This window comes from Oratosquilla oratoria, chromosome 4 (assembly GCF_046742065.1).
Source record: "Oratosquilla oratoria isolate Oo_2021 chromosome 4, ASM4674206v1, whole genome shotgun sequence".
Taxonomy (NCBI): Eukaryota; Metazoa; Arthropoda; class Malacostraca; order Stomatopoda; family Squillidae; genus Oratosquilla; species Oratosquilla oratoria.
Window position 1 is genome coordinate 72,598,342 of NC_134780.1, and position 27,829 is coordinate 72,626,170.

Sequence of the window (27,829 nt, forward strand, 5' to 3'; positions counted from 1 at the left end):
TAGTTTTGCATTGTCTGCAAAGAAGTTTATATAGCATTCAATTCCTTCATCCATGTTGTTTATATGAATAGCAAACATTATCAGAGCCAACACAGAGCCTTGGGGTACTCCATTTATCATGTTTACCCACTTTGAGTTCTTTTCTCTAAGTATCACTCATTTTTCTTCCTTCCAAGAAGTTTTTCATCCATTCTAATAATTTTCCTTGTATTCCACCTATTATTTCAAGTTTTCTTAGTAGTTTTTTGTGTCAAAAGCCTTTTGTAGGTCCAGGAAGGCACAATCTGCCCAGCCATCTCTTTCTTGTATTATGTCTAGCAATCTTGAGTAAAAGCATAATAAGTTTGTAGTAGAGTAAAGGCAGCAATGACTGCAACAGCTCTGTAGGGAAGAGGCCAAACGCAGAGTATGGGAGTCCAATATATTTTACGTTTCGCCCAGCAGGGCTTCTTCAGAAGAAGCCCTGCTGGGCGAAACGTAAAATATATTGGACTCCCATACTCTGCGTTTGGCCTCTTCCCTACAAAGTTTGTAGTACATGATTTTCCACTTCTAAATCCAAATTGGTTGGCATTTAATATTTTGTTCTTTTCCAAGTATTTAGTCCCTTTATTTTTAATAACTCTTTTGCATATTTTTGCTGTTGTGCTTGTATGGGATACTGGTCTATAATTTTTTGGATTTTCTTTATTTCCTCCCTTATATATTGGTACAATATTAGCATCTTTCCAGTCTTGTGGTACCTTTCCTTCTTTAAGTGTATTTTATCTGAGAGTTTGTCTATGCATTCTTTTAATATCCAGTTTGCTATTCTGTCTGGCCCATGTGACTTTCTGACATAAAGTTTCCTTATTTGATCCCTTATTTCTTTCTGTGTCACCATTATTTCTTCCATTTTAAGGGATCCTTCCTGGTGCCTATCGTCCCACAATTGTGAGGTTTCAAGTGTAAAAACACTCTTAAAGTGTCTGGTCATTACTTCAGCCATTTCTACATCTTCTGTGTATTCTTGATTTCCTTCATGCAGTTTCACTATTTCATGTTTGTCTTTTAGTTTGTCGTTTACATATCTGTAAAATAGTTTATGTTGATCTTTGCATTTTGCTATTATATCTTTTTCATAGTTTCTTTTTTCCTCTCTTTGTGTGTCTATGTATTCATTTCTCAGTTTGATGTATGTTTGTCATTTAATCTCATTTTTGTCTCTTTCCCATCTTTTCCAAGCTTTGTCTCTACAATCTTTAGCATCGCTACACTTTTTATTATACCAGCACTTTATGTATTCCCTTTTCTGTTTCTGCTTAGGCACATATTTGTCTGTTCCCTCTTTATATTTCTTTTATATTTACCTAGTTGTATTTTACAGGAAGGGGAGCTATGCTCGTGGTGTCCCGTCTTCATATCTCATTTTATCTAAACTATTTTTAAATTCATGTATTGTTTTTGCACACACCACTTTCTCATCTAACTTGTTCCAATTGTCTGTTACTCTGTGAGGAAAGCTGTTCTTTTTTAGATCTCTTCTATAGCTGTCTTTCTTGATTTTCTTTCCATGCCCTCTTGTATTTCTATCATCCCATTTTATCAGATTCTATCAATAATTTCTATGCCTTTCATGATTCTGTAAATAGCTATCAAATCTCCTCTCTCTCTTCTTTGCTCTAGTGTCTGTAGCTCAAGTTTTGCTAGTCTCTCTTCATATGATAGTTTTGAGAGTGTTGGTGCCAATTTTGTAATTGCTCTTTGTATTCTTTCAAGTTTTTTTATACATTTATTTGTACTTGGTGACCACATCGTTGCTGCATATTCCAATTTTGGTCTTATCAGAGTGATTAGAATTTTCTTCACCATTTCTTCATCCAGGTATGTAAATGCCACTTTGATTGTTCTTATTAAATTATAAGTTTCTCCAAAAATCTTATTTATATGTTTCTCAGGTAACATATTATTCATAACAATGACTCCCAGGTCCTTCTCATTATCTACTTTTTTTATTCCTTCTTCTCCCAATTTATATGATCCTGTTATTCTGTTTTTGCTTTTTCCAAATTCCATTATAGTACACTTTTTAGTGTTGAACTCCATCTCCCACTTCCTACTCCATTCCCATACTTTATTTAGATCACTCTGTAGTGACTCACAATCTTCTTCCGTGTTCACTTTTATTAATAGTCTTGCATCATCTCCAAAGAAGCTCATATAACTTTCAATTTCTTCATCCATTTCATTAATATATATAGCAAACATTATTGGGGCCAGAACTGTTCCTTGTGGAACACCGCTTATTACGTCATCCCATTTTGAGTGTTTGTCTCTTCTCACTACTCTCATTTTTCTTTCTTGCAAAAAGACTTCCATCCATTTGAGCAGTTTGCCCTGTATTCCTCCTTCAGTTTCTAATTTCTTAAGCAACTTCTTATGTGGTACTTTGTCAAAAGCTGTTGTTAGGTCTAGCATTGCACAATCAGCCCATCCATCTCTTTCTTGTATTATATCTATTAGCCTTGAATAGAAACATATTAAATTAGTGACGCATGATCGTCCTTGTCTGAATCCAAATTGCCTTGGATTTAACACGCTGTTTTTTTCTCAATATTTTACCCATTTACTTTTGATAATTCTTTCACAAATTTTTGCTATTGTACTTGTTAGAGAGACTGGTCTATATTTGGTAGGGTCTTCTTTATTTCCTCCTTTATATATAGGTACTATATTTGCTTTTTTCCAATCTTCTGGAACTTTTACTTCTTTCAAGGAACTATTTATTATGCTATGTATTTTGTCTGCCAGTTCATTTCTGCATTCTTTCAAAATCCAGTTTGCTATTTCATCTGGTCCATGCGATTTTCTAACATCAAGATTACTCAAGTGTTTCATTATTTCATTCTTTGTTACTTCTATTTCTTTCATAGGGGGGACTTTCTCCTTCCATTCAATCTCTTCCAGTTGTATATTCTCCCTTGTAAACACTGATTTAAAATGCCTGTTCATAATTTCCGCCATTTCTATTTCCTCTGTGTATTCAACTCCTCCTTGTCTTAATTTCTCCAAATCTTGTGTGTTTTTCAGTTTGTTGTTTACAAATCTGTAGAATAGTTTTGGTTGATCTTTACATTTTTCTATGACATCTTTTTCATATTTTCTTTTCCTCTCTGCACGCTTGTACATATTCATTTCTATAACAAGTATATATATTCCATTTTTCAGGTCTTTTGTGTTTCTTCTATTTGGTCCAAGCTTTGTCTCTTTTGTCTTTTAACTCCCTACAACTTTTGTTGTACCAGCACTTTACTTATTCTTTTTCTTGTTTTTGTCTTGGGACATACTTTTCCACTCTTTTTTTTTTTTTTTTTTATATAAATTTTTGTCAAAATATTCCATTTCTCTTCTACTGTTGTATCTTCTTTGTGTATTCTTTCCCAGTTTTTATTTTGAAAGAATTCTCTTATTTTATCAAAATTTGTTTTTTCATACATCAATCTTCCTTTTCTATATTGTTCATTTCTTTTCATGTATTTTTTTCTCATTTAGTTCTAGTTCTAACAATATGTGGTCACTTTTACTTATTGGTGCCTGGTATTCTATCTTTTCCACTATTTCAGGTTCTGATGTGATTATTAGGTCTAGTCTCGATGGTTCTTCTTCATTTCTATACCTAGTGTTCTCCTGAATCCATTGTGTCATTGTGTGGTCAATAATCATCTCAAGTAGAACATTTCCCCATGAGTCTTCTCCACCCTTTACGGTCATCTCTTCCCAGCAGATTTCTTTGCAATTATAGTCGCCCATCATAACTATTCTTCCTCCATCTTCCATTATCTTGTTTAATGTTATTCTTGTGTCTTCTAACATACTCTTATATTCACTCTCTTCCCACGAGGCTGTTTTTGGGGGCACATAGTTTATTACAAACTTTCTGCTCTTCTTATCTCTGTCTTCTACTTCTATCATAATCATCTCTACTCTATTCTTTCCATATGTGACACTCTTCACATTTATATCCTTCTTAGTCAGAAACATAACTCCACCCCCTTGTTTTATCTCTCTGTTTCTAATCCAATAATTATATGTATTGTGTCCTATGCTGTTGGGTGGTAGTGGACCTTTTAATTTTGTCTCTACAATTCCCATTATGTCCGGTTCTTTTTCCTTCAGATACTCGTTCAGTTCACTCAGTCCTGTTATTAATCCATCTATATTTGTGTAGAACACTCTTAACCTTCTGTTATTTCCATTGGATTCTCTGTTTCTTTTTTGTTTCTCTCTGTTATGGTCCATTTCCTCAATTTCATATTCACTACTCTCCAGTAGAATTCTTCTTTTTCTGTGTCCGTTCTGGTCTCGTTTTTTTTTTAGCTTCTTTCCTCACTTTTTTTCTTCCTCTCTTTCCTCTTTATTCATTTCTCTTTTTATCCATACCTTTTTATATTGTTCACTTGCTGCTAGCTTCCCTGTTTTTGCTATGTTTTTGAGTGGATGTTTTGTATGGTATAGGATGTTATGAATGTTTGAGTAGTATGCTGCTGGTGTAGTTTTTTGTGAGTAGTGTTGATGGTACTTACAAAATGTAATGTGAAGGGTGCGTGGTGTTTAGGGTTCTGGCATGGAATTGTGTTCTAGTCATCTTCATGGATATTCTATGTGAAGGATCATGGTTTTGGTATGAAAGTGTCCAGCTACAGTGGTTTTGGCACAGATGGCTATTAGTTTTTTCTGTTGTCCAAAGTCTGTGCTTGTATTGTAATTATGATATTATTTTTTCAAGAACGTCAGAGAACTTACCTGGTTGAGTTCTCTGATATAATGTCTGAACTTGTAGTGTATTCTTGAGGCTTCGAGAGAACTGTAAAAATTCCTTTGCCGATGTTTCTAAGCGAAGCGTCTGGTACCAGCGCTGAAGGTGATCTGACGTTCAGTTAACGAAACGTAGTCTCGTTCGGCTGGGATTCTTACGAGCTCGTGAAAACGTTCGAAACCATGGGACAACTAATACTTTAAGTAAGTTCTCAAAGTTCCCGATTTGTTAATCAAAATTACAACATAGGTTTAATAAGAATAAAGAGGGAAGGGAGTTTCATAGTAAATTAAAATTACAATAGTGTGGTATGAAGTTTCAGGAAAGGTTCCCGATTTGAAATTAAACAAGCTTTCGGGAAATTGCCGTAGCTTAAGGTAAACAATGCAATTCCCGTAACAACAACTACCACAGCCTCCCCGACAACAAAAAGAAAGTGTTTAAGAAATATAACACTTTCGAGCAAAATTTATAACAAATTTTTGTTTGCTAGAGACCTTGCAAGGTCTCTAGAGGTTAGCGCAGTCTTACGAGTTGGCCTCACAGAGGTAGGTTCCAGAGAGACACAATCGTCTTGTAAAGAGTTAACCTCCTCTAAGTCTGAGACCTCTTCAAAGGGTTCTGACTCTCTAGCCTGAACATTAGGATCCCCAGGGGATTCGTCTTCGAGACTGGAACTCAACTCAGCATGGAGCTCTAGAGGGATTAAAAGTTTAATGTTGACTTTAATAGTTTCCATCAGGCTTAACGACAGAGACTGTACGAATCACCTTGTCTTGGTCAGGAAAAGTTTCAACAATACGAACTAAGGGCCAGAAGGGTCTGGTCTTAAAGGGGAGTTTCAAAAAGGCAATATCACCCTTTTCCCAGCTTCTAGAACTGTGGTATGCAGCTCTATCCCTTTCCCTTAAGCTGACCAAGTACTCTGTCAACCATCGTTTCTTGAACTCTTCATAAAAATAATCCCTACAGTCCATGACCAAGTTGAGAAGAGAAGGGTAGTCTTCTCCAGATTCCCATTCAGGGATTTGTTCCAAGTCTCCAAACATCAAGGAAGGAATGGTCCTTCTAATAAGGAAATGATTTGGGGTAATAACATCTATCTCATTTTCACAAGAACGATAAGTTAGTGGTCTATTGTTCAAATTTTTTGAACATCGGACAAAAGAGTGATAATTTTAATCTCTGCCAGGGAAGAAACAGACCTACCCAATACCTTATACAAACATTGTTTCACTGTCTGTATTAACCTTTCCCAAGTGGCACCATATCAAGCAGCATAAACAGGGGAAGTTTTAAATTTCTCTTCAAATTCAGAAGACAAAAGTTGTTCAATAACAATACCGGCTTGTACAAAAGATTTAGCTTTGTCAGAATAAATAGTAGAAGGAATTCCATACCTGTTAGCAAACCTAACGAAAGCCAAAATGATCTCAGGAGTGGACATAGTATCCACAACTTCTAAATGAACTGCTCTAGTACTGAAACAAGTGAAAATAAGAATATATACCCAAAGGGAGTTAACTCTCATTTCGGTGAAAAATATTCGATTTTGTCAAACTTCGTGTGTGGACTGGTGTGGTGTCCCTGAACACCGCGGGACTGGTTTCCAGACGTATAACACCATCCTTTTCAGGTAATGGCGGGTTTAAAGGGCCAGAGATTTAAAGGTCCGCCCGTCAGCCACGCCCCTTTCTTTGCTATGGTTTGTTTTCCTTGTATTTTTTTTTTTTTTTTTTTTTTTTTGTTCTTGAGAATTTTATACTCTGATATTGTTGTACGATAGGTTAGGCAGCAGTCACCACATTCAGTGCGATCGAAAAAGGGTTCAGCGTATGCGTGCGTAATTTCTCCACGTGCTATCCTATTTTATACATTTCTTGTTTATAAATTCACTACTCCATAAAAAAATATGTCAGATGTGATAGTTGCCGAAGTATTTTGCTCCATTCTGAACCTGAGAAGTGCAAGAATACTCACCTTAGCAAAGGGATTGTAATGCATGTGTACCATTCATTATGTGAAGGATATGGAAGGTTAGGATTGTCACGATTCTCAGCTGGCATGGGTACAAAAGAAATGTATAAACATCTGCTGCTTACTTCCCAGAAATGGTCAAAGGATTATGTAAGTAGATATGTGCATTTGATACTCTTTGGAGGCACTTTTATGGAGTAGTGAATATATAAACATAAAAATGCTATTTTCTCAAAACTAGTTTTTTCGCACAAAACTATAATTTCGTGTGTAAATGAGCAATTTTGATCATTCTTGTTGGAAAATGATTGTGATACTTATATCTAACAAAACTAGTAAATTCATTCTTAACCTACTTGATATATATTTTTGACAAATTTTTAAAGTTGTGATTTTATGTTTTGTTTTTTTTATAATTTGCTGTAAGGCTGACTTTCTTTTTCACTTATAATTACGAGTATACTAGTTTAGGTACATCTGGATATCTACTAACTGTACACCAAAGGAAATCATTATTCTCCTCATACTTTTGGAAAAATAAACGTTATTTCTAAAATAACTCAAAATTGCAAGTAAATCGTCTGTTGTGTAACAATTTCTTAATGGATTTCAATGAAATTTCTGTCACAGATGCATCCCATTTCCCTGCACATTGTGTTAAATTTTCATTGTCTTACATAAAAAGATAAGGTTGGGAGGACCAGAAATGCATAATCCGATCGAGCGAATCACCGAAATGAGAGTCAACCCCCTTAATCTTCTCTCTATTCCTGTCTCTGACCCATAAATGCCCTGTGTAGTCTACACCAGTATGGGCAAATGGCACACTTAGATTCACTCTAGAGGCAGGTAAAGAGGAAGGAGAAGGATAATTAACTGCATGGGAATTGTATTTCCTACAAACTATACAATCCTTCAAAATGCTTAAAACAGCTTGTCTAGCCTTAAGGATCCAGAATCCGTGCATACGAAGGAAATTAAGTGTGGCCTGTAGTCCCATGTGCATAACTTGACAATGAGCAAAGAAAATTAGGATCTTAGTTAAATGATGAGATTTGGACAAGAGAAGGGGATTGACCTCATATTTGAGGTTAATGTTCTTGTCAATTCTGCCCTTGGACCTAATCAAACCATTCTTGTCCAAGAACAAGTTCATTTGACTTACCAAAGGAGGTACGTCATTAGTGTTGGAATTCTGCAAATAAGCCAATTCAGCAGGAAAGGAATCCCTTTGCATAATACTCATCAAATAATTAGATGCTGCCTTAACAGGGTCAGCATTAGACTTCTTGAACAGAAAGACAGCCTTAAAAATCAAAGAAGTGTGATGAAGAAGTTTGCTATAGGAAGAAAACTTAGAGATATCTATTAGAGGAGGAGTGTCAACTTGTACGACAGCCGCATTGACAATGTCTCCCTTGAAACAGGAGGGAATACATCCCAAGTGACCCTTTGGCCAAGTATGAGGAGGCAACAACAACCATTCAGGTCCATAAACCCACCAATTAAATTTTTCCTTGAACCCTTAGCACTATAAGGTTTAGTTTGGAAATCAGCCATATTATGTTCAGAAGGAACGTAAGTAAAGGAAATGGGTGTGAACTTGGCCTTGAAAATTTCCAAAAGATTGGAAATTTCCTTTAATCTATTATTGACAAATATATTTTTCTAAGGAGCCTTGTTGGTCAGGATCCAAGAAAGGGCAACTTGACTATCAACAAAAAGAACCACAGATTCAACCAGTGGGGCAGACACCAGTCCTTCCTCAAAAATAGTGTTGAGGCATTTCAAAGATAGAAAAGTTGCCATAAGCTCCAAAGACGGTAAAGTTCTCTGTTTAATAGGAGCCACCTTGACCTTGGCAAATAGAAGAGAGGTATTAGACTCCTTTAATTCTCTTCTTTCTTGCCCTACAGATATGGCACATCCATAGGCTTCCTTGGAAGCATCAGCAAATACAAACAATTTAAGGGGAAATTCTGTACAGAAAGTTTTCCTTTTAAAGGATAGGTTATTAACCTCCCTAAAATTTTCACATAGCTTGTTCCATCTAGCAAATAACTCGCTATCTAATTTCCAATCCCAATCCACCATCCTTTGGCACATCTCTTTAATAAGGATTTTTCCATGCAACAACACAGGAGAGAAAAACCCTAAAGGATCAAATACAGAAGACAAGGAAGACAAAACTTGTCTTTTGGTTGAGGCATCTTTGTCAAGGGAAACATCCTTGATTCTCAAAGTATCATAATCCTTATTATAAATATAACCCAACACCTTTACCTCCTCTTTATTGCAAACTACTTCTTGATCTAGAACAGAAAGAACAGGAGTCGAATTGCATGTCCACTCCCTGAGAGGTAAACCTCCATTGAGCATGATCTCATTAATCTTCTCGACCATTGCAGGGAGGGAACAAAGCTCATTGGTTGTGTAGACCAAATCGTCTACATAAAATTTATCTTTGATTAAGGAGGCAGTTAGAGTCAGGCTGCAAAGAAAGATGGTGTTGGATAATGAAATTTAGAATGAAAGGAGAGCAAATGAAGCCAAAAATGATAGTATTATACCTGAAGGGTATATACTGGTCGTTAATCCTTCTAAAGAAACAGAACCTGTTACGATCAGCCTCATCCTTCAAACGGATCTGCAAGAAGGCTTTCATAACATCAGCCAAAATGACATGATTATTGGTTCTGAAATACAACAAGAGAGAGAGGAGGTTGTTCATTAAATCAACTCCTGGGAATGCCGCTTCATTTAAGGAAGAAGCTTTTCCTACTTTAAGAGAGCAATTGAAACCTGGCCTTATTCTAGAAGTGGCAAGATCATCATCCTTCAACACATGTCTATGGGGTATAAAGATTTGTCCAGGGACTCTTTTAGCTACTGGGTCAATAATACCCAAGGCCTCTTGCTGGTCAAACACAGCTTCATATTCCTCTCTAAGCCCCTTTTGCTCAAGTTTGTCATAAACCCTTTGAGCCACAGCTAGTACAATCTTAAGGTTAGAGGGAACAAGATCCACCAAATCCTTTTTCCACGGGATCTTCACATAGTAGTGTCCATTCTTGAAGGAAATGGACTGTTTGAATCTATCTTCTAAATTATTAATATCTGGGGTCTGTTCCTCTTTAATACCAATGGACTCTAAAGAATAGAAATTGTCAAGACCATACTCAACATTAGAATTAATAAAGACTTCCTGCAAAGGATCAAATTGAGAACTTACAGGTTCTAAACAGAAGTTGACAAGAAACTTTTCCTTGCCTAATCTTTTGGGAGGAAAGTATTTAACTGTCCTATTAGACTGAGTAAGGGAAGTGCCTTTCTCAGTTTTCTTTAGAGAAACTCCATTGGTCTTGAAAGAAGAATTATAGAAAACAAGTGAATCTCCATGATATTCCTCTATACAATTAAATGAATCCACTCCAAGGTCAGAGTCTGGTTTTATCCTCAAAGGCCTCTCCTTGCTTTTGAAACTATCAACGTTTTGCATTTCATTAGAGGGCATTTCAGTAATCCCCCTAATCATTTTCTTTAAGTAGAAAGGCTTCTCACTAGGAGGGATATATTGAGCCCCAGTCCTGTATGGAATGTAACCATCAGCAAGTTTGATAACCTTGCATGACGGGCTACCATACAAGGGGGCACTTTCAATTGAAAAGCTTGAGAAGTTTTGAAGAATATCATTTCCTATGATCCCTAAAATGTTCAGTTGGTCTCCCTTCACTTTTGGAAAACTTGGTGAAAAAAAAATTGGTGATTATTCATACTAAGTAGTACAGAGGATAAGGAAGGAATTTGTAAGGACAAGTTGAATCCTGGAATAGCAAAGAACAAACTAAACAAATTCATCCCTGAGGGGAGTTTTAAGTTAGCAGTGTAGTTAAAACCTATTTTATTCATTAGAGGTAACCCAAAGGAAGAAACTAACTTGTCCATAGGAGGACTTAAACAAGGTCCAAATTTGTCCTCTACAAATTCCTTGTTAATGATAGAAAACTGGGCTCCAATGTCCAACAAAAAGAGACATTGGGCAGTTCTCTTACCTCTGCTAATAGGTAGGGAAATCAAAGGAACAATGGAATCTGTTGAATTATGAAAATTAAACACTTTCCCTTTAGAAAGTGGTGACTTATAAGCCATAGGACACATGGCTCCATGGTGCTCGGGTTTGTTGCAAACAAAACATCTGTAAGGCAGAGCAGCCTTCAACCCAGGGCACTCCAAAGAACCATGTCCATGATTTAGACATCTATTGCACAGTCCTTATTGAGCTGCTCTAGCTTTCTTGTGCTCAAGGGATTTATAAGAAGTACACTTCGAACTAACATGGTCGGAAGCGGGGCAAAATTTACATCTACTGATAGACTTCTTAATGGGATTAGAATTGACCTTAAAGGAGCCCTCAACTCCCTTTCTGGAATCAACAGGTTTTTTCAAGGAAATTTCCTTGACAGCAAGTGAGCTGGTAGTAAGACTTCGTTTAGGTTTGACATCAAGATCATCTGATCCCATTTTAAGTCTGACTAAAACTTACTGGTATACTTCTTTGAGTTGATTGAAATTGGGGTAATTAGAATTAATCACCCAAGACAATTCAATAAGAAAAAATTTAGGTAACTTATCTAAGATTAATTTGCTTATTAAAAGAAGTCCCTCGCTTCCTGGCCTAGTGAAACCTACTCCAATTCCCTTAAGGTCTTGTAGCTTGGAATCTACAGACCTAATGTAACTTTCTAGGTCTCTCAAGAGTGAGACCTCTGGTGCATTAATAATGGAAATCAACACCTTATCAATAATCTCTTCTTTGTTCAAATACAACTTATCAAGAAGAAGCAAAGCAGTCATAATTTGAATCATCCACTGGTACATTCTCTACTAAATGGAAAGCCTCCCCTCTGAGATATCCCTTCAAATAAATTAACTTCTGACTATTAGTCAGATTGGGGATACCAGCTAAGGCATTCAGAAAACCCTTTTTAAAGTTGAAATAAGCAAAAGGATTGTTGGAATTGTTCTCGAAATGTTGAAGAACAATAGGAGGAAGAGGAAGTTTTACAGAATTGACATCAGTGGACTTGCTAGATTTTTCTCCTATTTTAGAGTCAAGAACTCCCTTTAACTCTCGTCTCCATTCCTTATATGGAGACAATTCAAGAAGAATGGACAGCTCTGTAGGGAAGAGGCCAAACGCAGAGTATGGGAGTCCAATATATTTTACGTTTCGCCCAGCAGGGCTTCTTCTGAAGAAGCCCTGCTGGGCGAAACATAAAATATATTGGACTCCCATACTCTGCATTTGGCCTCTTCCCTACAGAGCTGTTGCAGTCATTGCTGCTTTTACTCAAGAATGGACAGGCGGTAAGCTCTGGATTTCTCCATATCCTCGTCCTTTTCTTCTTTGGGAAGTATTTCAAATATTTGCTCGTCAAAATTTTGGATTTCCGTAAGGAAATCGTCAAATTGACACATGGTGTCAATAACCGAATAAGAAAGTTCATTGATGTTAGAACCCTTTAGGGCCTTTAATTCCTTCGAGATAATACCCTTTTTATGGGCTCTCTGTCTTCGGAGTTTTTTCAAAACTTCCGGAATGGACAACGTCTTATCGTGACTAGCCATAACGACAGCAACCCAAACAACCCGTCACAAAATACACGAGTCGTGCCGCAAACCGTCTTATAGACTAAGCACAACTAAGACAAAAATTAAGGAAAAATCATCAATTTAATTTAAATACAAGTTTAAATAGGAAAAAGGCAACAGATCAAAAGAAACCACGACAATAAAACAATAGAGGCCACCAAGAATATAGAACAATTAAATAAATTCCGAATGTTCATGAGAAAGATAAGGTACCCAAAGCCGGCAAATATTTCCCAAAAGTTAACAAGGCCCTCAAACGAGGAAATTGATCAAACCAAACAAACTCGGTATAAAGAACAGGAAGCCGGACTTCGTAACCACACACCATCTTAACTTTAATAAAGCGCTTACATAGCAGCTTACAATACAAAGGGGTAACAATTTAATGTCGAAATCGACTACTAAAGTTAAATTTAAATATTTGGATTAAATTCTCAAATTCAGAGATAATCAACTAAATCCGAGAATTCATATTATGCCAGAGAATTAAGATCTATTGTAATTATGATCTTATTTTTTCAAGAACGTCAGAGAACTTACCTGGTTGAGTTCTCTGACATAATGTCTGAACTTGTAGTGTATTCTTGAGGCTTCGAGAGAACTGTAAAAATTCCTTTGCCGAGGTTTCTAAGCGAAGCGTCTGGTACCAGCGCTGAAGGTGATCTGACGTTCAGTTAAAGAAATGTAGTCTTGTTCGGCTGGGATTCTTACGAGCTCGTGAAAAGGTTCAAAACCACGGGACAACTAATACTTTAAGCAAGTTCTCAAAGTTCCCGATTTGTTAATCAAAATTACAACATAGGAAATTACAACATAAGAATAAAGAGGGAGGGGAGTTTAATAGTATATTAAAATTACGATAGTGTGGTACGAAGTTTCAGGAAAGGTTCCCAATTCGAAATTAAACAAGCTTTCAGGAAATTGCCGTAGCTCAAGGTAAATAATGCAATTCCCGCAACAACAATTACCACACTTGCAATGGATTTAAGTAGGTTAATTCTTTATTGATTTTTGCTGTCATGTCTATGATATGTACAGGAGGTTGAAAGTCAAACAAGCACCATATGTAAGACTTCGAATTTTAGGGTTCTTTTCCAATGAAAGGACTTGATCATTTAATTTTACTATATGTTGGTTATCTTCAAGGGATTGCTTAGTGATCTGAGTGTGTATGTATTTTTGTGTGGATGTTTTGTATGGTACAGGAGGTAGGCTGTTATGGATGTTTGAGCAGTATACTGCTGGCAGTCTTTTTGTAGTGTTCTGTTGGTGGTGCTTGTGAAATGTAGTGTGAAGGGTGTGTAGTGTTTAGGGTTCTGGCAAAGAATTGTGTTACCATCATCTTCATGTAGTGTTCTATGTGAAGGATTTTGATTTGTGTATGCAGGTGTCCAACTGCAGTGGTTTTGGCACATCCTGTTATTACTCTAACTGCACTATTCTGGAAAGTTTGTAAATTGTTTGTGCTTATTTTGTTGGTTGTTGAGTACCATGCCATGGAAGCATGGTCAAGGGTGGTTCTTATATCTGTCTCAATGATATTTTTCAATAATGTGTCTAGGAGCATTGTCAAAAACCTTGTTTATATCTATGGATACCATAACTGGTCTTCCTGGTGGGGCTTTATATTAAGACATTCTAGCATTTATTGTGTGAAGTATGTGAGCAGTGTGCTGGTAAGCCTTCCCTGAATCCATGTTGGGGAAGGTTGGTATTTATGATTATCAGCCTTTACATTAGTTTGGATAGTGGATTATAGTGAGATTGGTCTGTACAATACAGGGCTTTCAGGAGGACTGTTTGGTTTCAAGACTGGGATTATGCAAGCTCTCTTTCAGATGTTTGGAATTTTGCTGTGTAACAGAAGTAGTTGAAAATGTTAATTAAGGCTCTTGTGACTGTTTGGCCTAGATGTTTGAGGTTGGATTTTTGAGATATTGTCTGGGTAATCAGCTTTGGAGTTTTTCAATTTCTTTTTGGCCCCTTTTATGTCCTCACCAGTGAAAGTGGGAGTGGCTTCAGTGTCTGGTTTAATTTTTCATATTTAATTATTTTCCTATTTTCTGGTGTTATGAGCTTATAGCTCGTTTTGGAAAAATGCTTGTTCATGATGTTGCATTGCTGATTTGCACAAACTGCTTTGTGGGTTGGGGGGAATTGTTTTTGATGGTGATTACAGCTCTCCTTATATTGCTATTATCAGTTGTTTTTTTTGTCTATTTTGTTGGTAATTTTTTTCCAGTTTTCTATTATTTGATGTGATGTTTTTCTCTAATTGATTTAGATATTCTTTTTCTTGTTTTATTATGCTATACTCGTATTTCTTTCATAATTTCTTTTTTTCAGGAGGCCCTCTCCTATGTGTAGCTGGGGTTAAAAAATTTTCTATTGTTTCTACAGCCTCAAGGAATGTGCTTTTTACTTGCCTTCTGGATGTTAGTTACTATGCTGTTTACTACTTTATTCAATGATGGGTATTATAAATTGCAAATTATTCTTTTTCTTTATATCTTTTGAGTACACCTTCCAGTTTACTTTCTGGTAGTTTATGTTTTCTTGAACATGGGTTGTATTTTCTCTTCCAGTTACATGATAACATTTATTGGGAAGTAATTACTTGAAAGATCTTGAATGGCTTATCATGTTGTGCACCATGGTCAGGGGTGTGTTGGTTGTTTATTGTGTTGGAGAAAGTCTAGTTGGGCTATTGCTGGAGTTAATCATAAATAGATTGGAGAGGTTTTCATATATTTTGTGTCCTCTCAGATCTGTTGTTTGTGCATTAGGCCAGACTGGATGATGTGCATTCAAATTGCCTGCCAAAATGAGGTTAGTTAGTGAGTTGAGTGGTTGCAGTTGAGGGATGAAGCCTTGTGGGGTTGATGTATTTACCTAGTTGTATTTTGCAGGAAGGGGAGCTATGCTCGTGGTGTCCCGCCTTTGTATCTTGCAGTGTCTAGTTTACTTTTAAACTCATGAATGGTTTTTGCGCATACTATTTCATTATCCAGTTTGTTCCAAGTGTCCACTACTCTATATGGAAAACTGTTTTTCTTCAGTTCTCTTCTGTGGCTATGTTTTTTTATTTTCTTTCCATGTCCTCTTGTGTTTCTCTTGTCCCAGTTTAGTAAGTCCTCCCTATCGAGTATCTCTGTGCCTTTCATGATTCTGTAGATGGTCAGTAGGTCACCTCTCTTTCTTCTTTGCTCTAGCGTCGGTAACTCCAGTTTAGCCAATTTCTCCTCATATGATAGGTTTGCAAGTGCAGGTACCATTTTTGTTGCTGCTCTCTGGATTCTTTCTATTTTCTTTATATTCTTTTTGGTACTGGGTGACCACAATGTCACCGCATACTCTAGTCTAGGCCTTATCAATGTAACCAATATTTTTTTTTATCATGTCTTCGTCCAAGTATACAAATGCCACTTTTATTGATCTTAGCAAGTTGTAAGCCTCCCCAACAATTTTGTTAATCTGTTTATCATAGGACAAGTTGTTTGTGATAATTACCCCTAAATATTTTTCGGATCCTGCCTTCTTTACCTCCTTGGTTCCAATTGTATATTTTCCTGATATTCTGTTTTTGCTTTTTCCAAACTCCATTATGCTACACTTCTTAGTATTAAAGTCCACTTCCTATTTCTGACTCCAGTTCCATACCTTATTCAGGTCTTCCTGCAGTGCTTCACAGTCCTTATCAGTTTCTACTTTCCTTAACAGTTTGGCGTCGTCTGCAAAGAAGCTCATGTAACATTTCACATCCTCGTCCATGTCATTCACATAAATAGCAAACATTATTGGTGCCAATACAGATCCTTGCGGTACTCCACTGATCACCTCTTTCCAATATGAATATTTTTCTCTAAGCACTACTCTCATCTTTCTACCAGTCAGGAAGTCCTCCATCCATTTTAGTAGGTTCCCTTGTATTCCTCCTATGTGTTCCAGTTTTTTTTAGTAATTTTCTGTGTGGTACTTTGTCAAAAGCTTTTTGCAAGTCTAGGAAGGCACAATCAGCCCATCCATTTCTTTCTTGCACTATGTCTATTAGTCTTGAGTAGAAGCATATTAAGTTTGTGGTGCATGATCTTCCTTGTCTGAACCCAAATTGTCTTGGGTTTATTATGTTGTTGTCTTCCAGATGTTTTACCCATCTATTCTTGATGATTTTCTTGCAAATTTTGTCTATAGTGCTTGTTAGTGATACTGGCCTATAGTTGGCGGGTTCTTCCTGGTTTCCTCCTTTATATATTAGTACAATGTTAGCATTTTTCTAGTCTATAGGTATCTTTCCTTCTTTGAGTGAGCTATTTATTATGTTGTGTATTTTGTCCGTTAGTTCTTCTTTGCATTCCTTTAGAATCCAATTTGCAATACCATCCGGGCCATGTGATTTTCTGACGTCAAGTTTTGATAGGTGTTCTGATATTTCTTTTTGTGTTGTTGTAAACTCACTTATGTGAGGAGATTGCTTGTTATTATCTTTGTCCCAATTTTGTATTTTTTCTCTGGTGAAGACGGATTTAAAGTGATTGTTCCTGACTTCGGCCATTTCTAATTCTTCTGTGTATTCTATATTTCCTTGGCGTAGTTTCACCATTTCCTGTTTGTTTTTAAGTTTACCATTCACATATTGATCTTTGCATTTATCTATAATACCCTTTTCATGGTTCCTTTTCTCCTCTCTTCTCACATTAACATACTCATTTCTATAGTATATATAAATTTGACATTTACTAGGTTTTTTATCTTTTCTCCACCTTTTCCAAGCATTGTCCCTTCTGTCTTTTGCCTCACTGCATCTTTTGTTGAACCAACATTTGATGTACTCTCTCGATTTTGTCTTGGTACATGCCTGTTTACCCCCTCATTGTAATTTTCCATCAAGATATTCCATTTCTCATCCACTTTTGTCTCTTCCATATAGAATTTATCCCAGTTTGCATTCCGGAAGAATATCTTTAGTCTTGCAAAGTCCGTTTTGTTGTACATCAATCTTCCTTTCCTATGCTTTTCATTTCTCTCCATGTCTATTTCTTCCTTTAGTACAGTTTCGATGAGTATATGGTCACTCTTTCCAATTGGTGTCTTGTAATGGATTTTGTCCACAATTTCAGGTTCTGTTGTAAATATTAAATCTAGTTTTGACGGCTCTTCATTGCTCCTGTATCTGGTGTTTTCGCTGACCCATTGGGTCATTGTGTATTCCATGGTCATGCCAGCAATACATTACCCCACAAGTCGTCTCCTCCTTGCAATGTCATGTTATCCCAACAAATTTCTTTGCAATTGAAGTCCCCCATAATTACCAGATTACCCCTGCCCATTAGTATCTCATTTAGTGATTTCCTTGCATCTTCTAGCATTTTTGTATGTTCATTCTCTTTCCAAGTGTTTGTTTTTGGGGGCACATAGGTCACCACAAACTTTCTACTTTTCATATTCTTGCCTTCGACTTTTATAATGATCAGTTCAACATTACCTTTGCCCTCCGCAATTTTTGTTACGTTTAAGTCTTTCTTGGCCAAGAACATGATTCCTCCTCCCTGTTTTTTTATCCAGTAATTATATAGTCCTTGTCCAATATTGATGGATGGTATTTCACCTTTTAGTTTTAGTCTCTACAATTCCTATTATGTCTGGTTTTTCTTCTTGCTAGTAATCATAGTTCATTCAGACCTGAAATTAATCCGTCAATGTTAGTATAGGCCACTTTTAATTTTCTTCTTCCTCCATTATTTTTTCTGTCTTTTGCTTCTTCGTTTTGATGTGCCATTTCCTCAATCTCATGTTGATTACTCTCCAATGGAATTCCTTGCTTTCTGTCTCTGTTCTCATAGTTTTTTTCCTTTGCTTCTTCTCTTAATGACTTTTCTTTTTCTAATTCTTCAGTATTCATTTCTCTTTTTATCCATATCTTATTGTACTTTTCACTCCTTGCCAAGTTGCCTACTTTTTCAAATATGTCTACTACCACCTGTGACCTTAATTTTATCTTAAGAGGTAGATTTCTATCCTTAGAATAGCGACCGATTCTATATGTCTCATCCAGGTCTTTGCCTGCAATCGGTCTCCTTCCCTGAATTTCATTTAGGATTTCTACTGCTGTCTCTTTTTTTTTTTTTTTTCTCTCATGTACCTCGCCAATCCCTGTTTTTCTTTTAGTCCATATACCACAATACATTTTTTCCTATCTACTGTATCTCTGACCCAATTAGCTTTTTCATTAATCACTTGGATAATTGTATCTTTTGCATTATCCTGCATTTGCTGCTCGACTATTTCTTTGAATGTAATTTCCTTATTTTTAATGTTTTCCTTTCACTTCTTAATTTTCTGAATACTTTCACCTTGGTTCTCTTCAGTCTTTTCCGTCATTTCTTGTAATTTATTGTTCACCTCTTTAATTTTTCGCTATTGTTATTATCATTAATTCTCTTCTTTTAGTTGTCACTCTTCAGCTCATTTATATCCTTTTTCATTTCTTTAATCTCGTTTGCAAGATCCAAGATGGTTTTTCTTAGGTCAGAAATTTTGAGTTTTTGCTTGTGCTAAACAATCCATTAGTCCAATGATATCCTTTCTTAAGTCCATAATTTCATTCTCCCACCATATCCTATTCTTGCTCATATCCCTCTCCATCTCTAATAATCGACTTAAGTTCCTGATTTCAAACTTCCTAAATCCTGGAAAATCTTCTTTGCCAGTGTTGATACACATGTTTCGGGAATGTTTGTTTACATCACGATTTGATAGACTGACGCCAGATGGCTCTGGTTCATGATTGGCTTTCGGGTCGTTGTTTTCTTTCATTTTTGCTAATTCCATGTTAATACAATTGACTAGCACTCCCCACCCCTACAATACAAACCAGGTTTCCTTTTTTGTCGTAAATCCTCCTCTTCTTGGTCCTGCGATGACAATGACAGCGACGGAGGTGTTTACGGCGTGAAGGCGTGTGTTTGTGTGTGGATGTGTATGTCTGTGATAGTGTACATTATTTTCTTTACATGTGCTTTGATTTTGATTATTTCAGTTATGATGCCTGTGATTGACTATATGGTACCTCTTGTTTTGCTGGAGAAGGGCATGCTGTTGTGTTTTAGAGTTATAAACCCATCTCTGTGTCTTTTGTTGTCTTCCCTTATTGTTGTGTAATTGTAGTATGAAGGTATTGTTATCTGATGTGTCATTTTTTCTCTGTATAAGTACTTGTACACAAGGTACTTGTAGGTAGCTTTTGGTGTTAACACTATGGCTAGTCTAGGGACACACCACTCCTACATCTCCCTCTGCCCAAACCTCACATATTGGAACTGGTTTGCAAATGAGTTCGTTGCCACTCCTTGTGAGGTTGGGCTATGCAGGATTGGAGGCTCATCTGGGATGTTGTCCAGGAATTCATCTAGCTCCTCTTGAAAGCCTCTATGATGACTCCCATTAGGTCCCTTATCTCTCTTGTGCTATATGAATGCTGTGGTTGTGTAGTAAATAGATCAGTTCTGAAAGTTTATTAATGAGTCCTTTCATGTTTATGTATTTACCTAGTTGTATTTACCTAGTTGTAATATACAGAAAGGGAGCTATACTCATGGTGACCTGTCTTTGTATCTCTCCACATCAAGTTTTATTTTAAAATCTTGTATAGTGTTTGCACATACTGTTTCATTGTCTAATTTGTTACATGTATTTATTGCTCTGTGTGGGAAGCTGTTCCTTTTCAAGTTTCTTCTATAACTGTCCTTCTTCAGTTTTTTTCCATGTCCTCTCATTTTACCGTTGTCCCATACTAACAAGTTGTTCCTGTCTAAAACTTCCATTCCTTTCATTATTCTGTAGTCAGCAAATCTCCTCTTTTTCTTCTCTGTTCCAAAGTTGCTAGATTCAATTTGGACAGTCTTTGCTCATATGTTAGTTCGGCAAGAGTCAGTGCTAGTTTGGTTGTCGCTCTTTGTATTCTTTCTAGTTTCTTAATATTCTTTTTGGTACTGGGTGTCCAAAGTGATGCTGTGTACTCAAGTTTTGGTCTTATTAGTGTAGTTAGTATTTTCTTTATCATTTCTTCATCCAAATAAGCAAATGCCACTTTGATTGACCTCAATAAATTGTAGGTTTCTCCAAATATTTTATTTATATGCTTATCTGGTTTCATGTCCTTTCCAATCATCACTCCAAGATCTTTTTCCGAGTTTGCTTTTTTCACTTTTTCTTCCCCAATTCTGTAATCTTTTGATATTCTGTTTTTACTTTTTCCAAATTCCATTATACTGCATTTCTTAGTATCAAATTTTACTTCCCACTTTTGAGTCCAATTCCAGATTGTGTCCAGATCTTGTTGCAATGAGTTGCAGTCCTCTTCCGTTTTTACCTTTAGTAATTTTGCATCATCTGCAAAGAAATTCATATAGCACTCCACACCTTCATTCATGTCATTAATGTATACGGCGAACATGATTGGGGCCAGTACTGATCCTTGCGGGACATCGCTTTTTACTTCTTCTCAGTTAGAGAATTTTTCTCTAATTACAACTCTCATTTTCCTCCCAATCAAGAAGTCTTTCATCCATTCCAATAATTTTCCTCTGATGCCACCTTTTGACTCTATCTTCTTTATAAGTTTCCTATATGGTACCTATTGAATGCCTTTTGTAGGTCCAGAGAAGCACAGTCCGCCCACCCATCTCTTTCTTGTATTATGTCTATTAATCTTGAGTAGAAGCAGATCAAATTTGTTGTACATGATCTCCCTTGTCTGAATCCAAATTTATTTGGATTCAGTATAGATTTTTCTTCCAGGTACTTATCCCATCTGTTTTTGACAACTCTTTCACAAATTTTTGCTATTGTGCTTGTTAGTGAGACTGGTCTGTAGTTAGATTGGTCTTCCTTATCACCTCCCTTATAAATTGGTACGATGTTTGCCTTCTTCCAGTCCAATGGCACTTTTCCTTCTTTAAGTGAGATTTTAATTACATTATATATTTTGTCAGTTAATTCTTCCATACATTCTTTCAGTATCCAGTTTGCAATTCCGTCTGGGCCCTGTGTAGTATGTTTAGAGTACATTTTTGTGTTGGTGTGTTTCTGGGTGTGAATGTTTAGTATTGGTTACAACTCCAATTCTTTGTGCACTGGTTTGTGTTGGTAAGTGTTGCACATGTCAAGTGGAACCAATAGTGGCATTTGATGGATGTGGGTGGATAGTTGAGAGCATGTGGGGTAAGTGTAAGAGCCTGGGTCAGTTTGTATGTTGCCAGCTAATAGTAGAAGTGAGCCAGGTACCAGTGTACTGACCTACGTGTGTGAGGAAACTGGAGAGAACTCCCAACTATCTCCCTTTCCTATAGAAAAGGAAGATAGCTGGGAGGTGTGGGAGAGTGAAAAGAGTGACTCTCTTGCCTGATCTGGAGACCACGTGTTGGCCCTTCATGGTTGTACCTCCTTGAGGAGGTAGGGAGTGATGTGTCCATCTGGGATTGTCAATGGATATTGGATGTCTTCCTTCTTCTTGGGAAGGGAGGAGGGTGGGAGGGTTGTCCTCTCCTCACTATCTCAATGTATGGTGTAGCTACTTGTAAGCTGGACACTGCAGCACCCTCCTCATCCTCCAAATCCCACATACCATCTTGGTACATTTTATCACCTCCTTGAAAGATACCTATTCTTCTTCTTTTCTTTCCCCATTATCCCCTATTATACCCCACACTTCTCTCAATGATAGGAAGGAGAGACCCAAATCTTGTTTCAGTTGGAGACAATACTGTACAACCTATTGTGAATAGAGTGGGAGCCATTGGTGTATATTTTATAAGCTGCTGAATGGGTATTTACTTAAAGATATCTACCTAATTGTAATACACAGGGTTGAAACTGTACTCATGGGGCCCCATCTGTGTGTCTCCATTTGCTGAACTTTAATTTAAATATATTTAGTGTCCACCTTAATTATTTCTTCTTTCAATCTGTTTCATAAATTTATGCTTCTGTATAAAAAGCTGTACTTCCATACATCCTTGAGGCATACTGTCTTCAATTTATTACTATGCCTTCTTGATATTCTTTCATCCTATGTTAATAGGTCCTCTTGTCAATTTTACCCTTTCCTATTTCTATTCTAAAAATACAATTATATCTCTCCTTTTTCTTCACCATCCACTTCATCTTATAGCAACCCCCTCCCTCATCTGCTAAATCAATATGAGTATGTATGTATGTATATATATACATATACATATCTATATATAGATATATATACATATGTACATAATATATACATACATATACCAAAGGCTTTTTCCCCCTTACACGGGGGGTAGCAAAAAAGAAAAAGGCACAGAAACCACTCCCACCCATTCTATTCCCTACATATTCTACTCCCCTCTACCCTCTTCCCTCCCTTTTATCTTGGCACCTGACAATATATATATATATATATATATATATATATATATATATATATATATATATATATATATATATATATATATATATATATATATATATATAAAATATGAAGCAGGTAATCATCTCCATTCACTCCTATTTCCTGCATTCTGTCTTCCTTGCTCAACAGACATTCCTCTTGCATACAATGCCATGTTCACTCTGTTCATCCAGTCTACCACCATCATCATTTCTAGTCACTTAGGAGTGATTCAGTTTGATTTGGTTTAACATCATGAATTTCTCTTCTCAGAGGAGGCTAGGACAATTTCCAGCTTCAAAGAATAAGCTCAAGAAATTCTGGGGATTTTACAACCTCAAGTTTGATCACGAAATCCTGTTGTATACTAAAGTGTATTTCAAGAATTATCCCTAACATTTCAAGAACTATAGTCCACCTGTGGCTTGGTGCTGAAAACTAATTCCTGGTACTGAAATATTGTTTCTTAAGGGAGTGTCGCATTGCTTTATAGAATAGGTGAAATTAAATTTTCAAATATATATTTAATAAACTTAGGTATAATTACCCCTTGGAGAGAGTGAGTGGTTCGATGTAAAGGTGGGACTTCGTCAGGGATGTGTTATGTCACCCTGGCTGTTCAACTTCTACATGGATGGGGTGGTGCGAGAGGTAAATGCAAGGGTGGTGGGTCAGGGATTGGAGATGGTTAAAGAAAATGGAGAAAAGTGGGAGGTGAGCCAGCTGTTGTTTGCAGACGACACTGTGCTTGTAGCAGGATCAGAGGAGGGATTGAGGAAGTTTGGGAGAGTGTGCGAAAGAAGAAAGCTGAAGATAAATGTGGGTAAAAGTAAGGTGATGAGATGTACAAGGGGTGAAAGTGGCAGCAGACTGGAAGTGAGCATTGAGAGCGACTGGAGGAAGTGGATAGTTTTAGATACTTGAGTGCAAATGTGGCAGGAAAGGGTGGAGTGCAGGTAGAATGTAGATTGAGAGAAGCAAGTAAATGCCTTGGTGGATTAAAAAGTGTAATGAGGAATAGACATTTGGGAATGGATGCTAAGAGGAGAATGTATGAAGGAGTGATTGTGCCAACAGTATTGTATGGGGCAGAAACATGGAACATAAGAGAGGAAGAGAGGAGTTTGAATGTGTTTGAGATGAGGTGTCTGAGAAGTATGATGGGGGTTACTAGGCTGGATAGTGAGAAATGAGGAGGTAAGGAGGAGAACAGGGGTGGTAAGGGAGTTGGGAGATAGGGTTGATGAAAGAGTATTAGGATGGTTTGGACACATGGAAAGAATGAGTGAAGAAAGACTAGTAAAAGAGGTATGGAGGGCAGATGTGGAGGGAGTGAACATGAGGGGACATCCTAGGATGAGATGGATGGATGGGGTGAAGGGGACTTTGGGGAAGAGGGGAATGTCTGTTGAGGAAGGACGGGAGAGGACAGAAGATACGGGTGGATGGAGAATGGTTGTATATGGATGATGCTGTGATGCATGAGGTGGAATGGGTGGGGGGGATGGGGGGTGAGGTAGAATGTGTGAGAAAAGTTTGATGCAGCCCAAAGGAATTTCTCCCTGTCTTCTCCTTTTCTGCATAGGGGGACGGAGAGCGGGGGTCGCCGGTTTAATGAAGTGGCCTTGCTGTGGATGTGCTGTGTCTTGCAACATTGCCTCTGACCCAGGGCAGTGGACAAGGTGCAGGGATGACCTGTCATCCAGAAGGTGCTAAGATAAGAGAGAGGGTAGAGTGTATTTAGGTATGAAATGGGTGGGAATGGTTTTATGCCTTTTTCTTTTTGGCTACCTCCCTTGTAAGGGGGAAAAAGCCTTGGTTTATGTATGTATAATTACACCCTTGCATTAGTGTATAATTCCTCTGGGTATTGTGCTCCTCCCATATATACATATAAGGCATAGTGAATATCTAATGAAGATATAGTGAGCTCTAGTGAAGCTCTAATTATTTAATGGAAAATCCTTCCACATCATTCAGCTTGGTATGAAATGAAAGCTTTGAGTCTGGGAAACAAATTCTATTGAATACATTTTATCAAACTAATACCTCTGATTTTTTTATTAATTTGTTTCTCTGAAAAATTAAAAAATGCTGTAAAATTCAAGTTAAATAAAAAAAAATCTTTATTTTTTACTTTAGAAAATAAAGAGCATGTTTTCTTTCAAATGAAACAAAAATTAGAAAAATCCATAAAGAACAACCAAAGATATTACAACAGAAAGAATAAAAACATAAATTTTACAGAACGGGGGATTTAACTTTTCATGACCATTTGTTTGATGGTTGCAAATCTCCAATTTCCTCTTCTTTGCTGATGAGGTGTGAGGTGAGGGTGAGTGGTGTGGCGTGAGTGGAGGAGGTTTAAGGTGGGCATGGCTAGTAGACGCTTGCAAAGTGCTGGGTGCAGCTGTGCTACTTTTCTCCTCTTTCTTTTTCCTTCTTGTTTCTATTTCAGGCAGTCACTGGCCCTCTATATATTCTGCTGCTTCACTCTTTTGTTTCTTGTTAATTTTTCCATGATCACAGCAACAATACAGGGCGAGGAATCAAAATTATTGCATATGGTGAGAGTGCCAGGAGCGATGCCACCTTTGACCTTTTCAAGAGTACTGGTGCCCTGTCCACTGTCTTTGTGGGGTATACTGGTAAGACGAGTTGCCAAATATCTCCATAAACACAATTCTGTAGCAAAAAACGAAATAGCTATAGAAATGCTGATGCTATTTCAATATACAGAATGTTTTCTATGCAATGGGGTTACCAGAGGTTGCTAATATTTTATCTATTTTATACATACATATACCAAGGCTTTTTCCCCCCCTTACAAGGTAGGTAGCCAAAAAGAAAAAGGCATAAAACCATTCCCACCCATTCCATCCCTAAATACACTCCACCCCCCTCCACCCTCCCTGTCTGGGGTATTGGCTGCATGTTGTTATGGCAAAGTACCATGCAGTTGATACTTTAGGGTCTATATGGGGTGCCCCTATGGACCAGAGTCACACATCATTTTGTCTGTGATAGAGGAAGACTCTGCTCGCAGAGAAACGATGAAACTTTCATTACTGCTACTGTCCCTCCGTTATGCTGTCCCCCAACCCCTTGTTCCTGTCCTGTACCATTTCTCTGAATTTCATTTCCTTATTTCACCTACCCTGTAGTGGGGGGAAAAGAATACTGTCACCAAGTATTTCCACTTGGATCATAATAGGCGAGAAAAATGAGACGGGGATTGGGACCAGGCATCCTTCTCCCTGTAGCCCCACAGGGGACATTCCTAAAAAAAAGTAAAGTAAAAAATCTATTTTATGCTGCATAAAAAAAAAATAGAAACAAAATAGTTATATAACTTTATATGAGTGTTGCAACCATCATAGAGATTCTTTTGAAATGTTTACCTAAAATTCGCTCATGTACCCGAATTTTTTGAGTGATCATTGGTGACGCTCCCTTAATACTTTATATCTCAACCCTTCCTCTCAACTTAATAAAATAATTTGGAATAACCTAAAATAAAATTAATGAAATAGCTTTAACTGTGTAAATTTATATACATATATATTTTCTAGTTGCCATTTAATGATCTTAGATGCACTGATGACCTAAATCATACAGGGGTATAGTTGCTTCTCATTGTGCAGAGGGTTTCCTTACTGAAGTGAAACACTTTTACAACAGTTTCTTTACTAAACTTAGCATATTCACAAAACCTTTTAAAAACCTTATATGTCATTTTACAACCTTGATCATCACATATTCCTGGTACAAGCTTTGTTATCTATACACAAGTGGTTCACACTAAAAGTTTTATGATGATGATTTGGTTTAACATCACAAACTCACCCTTATTGGAAAGCTAGGATGGTACCCCTCACAGAGGTTTTGTAGCATGGAATCTAATGAACCATACCCTTGGTTCAGCTTCACCGGTGGCAGGTTTCAAACTGCCATCCCCCAACCTTCGCCACAAGTAACAATGCCCTAACCAATACTGGCACCTATAACCTTTCTCAAGAAATAAGTGATATGCTAGCCAGTGTAATATCTTTCTTCCCAATTAGGAGTTGAACAAAATAGGGGTGGAATGCCTTTCCATGAATATATTCATGTACATACATATGCTATTATCATATCCTTTGTTTCTTGCAAATCTGAAATCATTCAACTTTATGATGGACTTTACAGGGTCAGAAAATAAGTGTCTACAAAACTGGTGCCCACAACAAGTGAAGAAGGACATTCCAGAAAGAAACCCAAAACAGATGGGACATCTGTTGCCAGTTAAGTATTCAAAAACCCATCAATAAATTCATCTACGCATGAAGGTCCTTGTACTAGGCTCAAGATTACTAACACTTCATCACCTTTATTTTCCCCCCATATATGGACAGTAATGATCTACTTTTACAAGTCAGTGACAGAGAAAAAAAATTCAGATCTCTACACATATGAAGATGAATCATTTCATGGATTCAGAACAGAAAGAGGTTTCAACCTCAAAAATATATTAATAAGCCAATAAATATTTGAAATTAAAAGGGATATTGTTGAATGGAAAAGAGAACACAATCAATTATATAAAGAGATGGGTGAATTGAGGAAGGAAAATGCACTATTAGTTTAGGAAATGGAAGAAATTAAAAAGGAACTGGCTAAAGTAAAAAATTATAATGAAAAGATGAAAAATGAAGACACAATTAATAATTAAACTTTGTTGTGGGAAGTTAATGAAAAATATTAATAGAGGCAAGTAAAGTTGGTGAAAAAAAAATGGAAATTAAAAACCAAGTGAATGAAGACAAAGAAAACAAAAAAATACTACTTAAGGAAGTAGTCAAAGAACAAATGAACGAAAGTACAAAGGACACAGTAATAGAAGTAATAAAAGAAAAAAGAGATTGGGTAAGAGACACAATAGATAAAAAAAATGTATTGTAATCTATGGTATCAAAGAAAAGCTTGGTCTAATAAGGTTCCAA

General features: G+C 36.8%; 1 protein-coding gene across 4 annotated transcripts in view; it reads right to left on the reverse strand.

The window, feature by feature from the left end:
• Window positions 1–27,829, reverse strand: part of LOC143024890 (uncharacterized) — a 330,101-nt gene that overhangs the window by 114,393 nt on the left and 187,879 nt on the right. Inside the window, exon 6 of one of the 4 annotated variants that reach the window (XR_012966322.1) lies at window positions 24,887–25,532. The exons of the other annotated variants lie outside the window; for them this stretch is intronic. The gene's annotated coding sequence lies outside the window, so the exon portion shown is untranslated. Of the gene's footprint in view, window positions 1–24,886; window positions 25,533–27,829 lie in introns of those variants that run through there. 4 annotated transcript variants of the gene reach the window in all.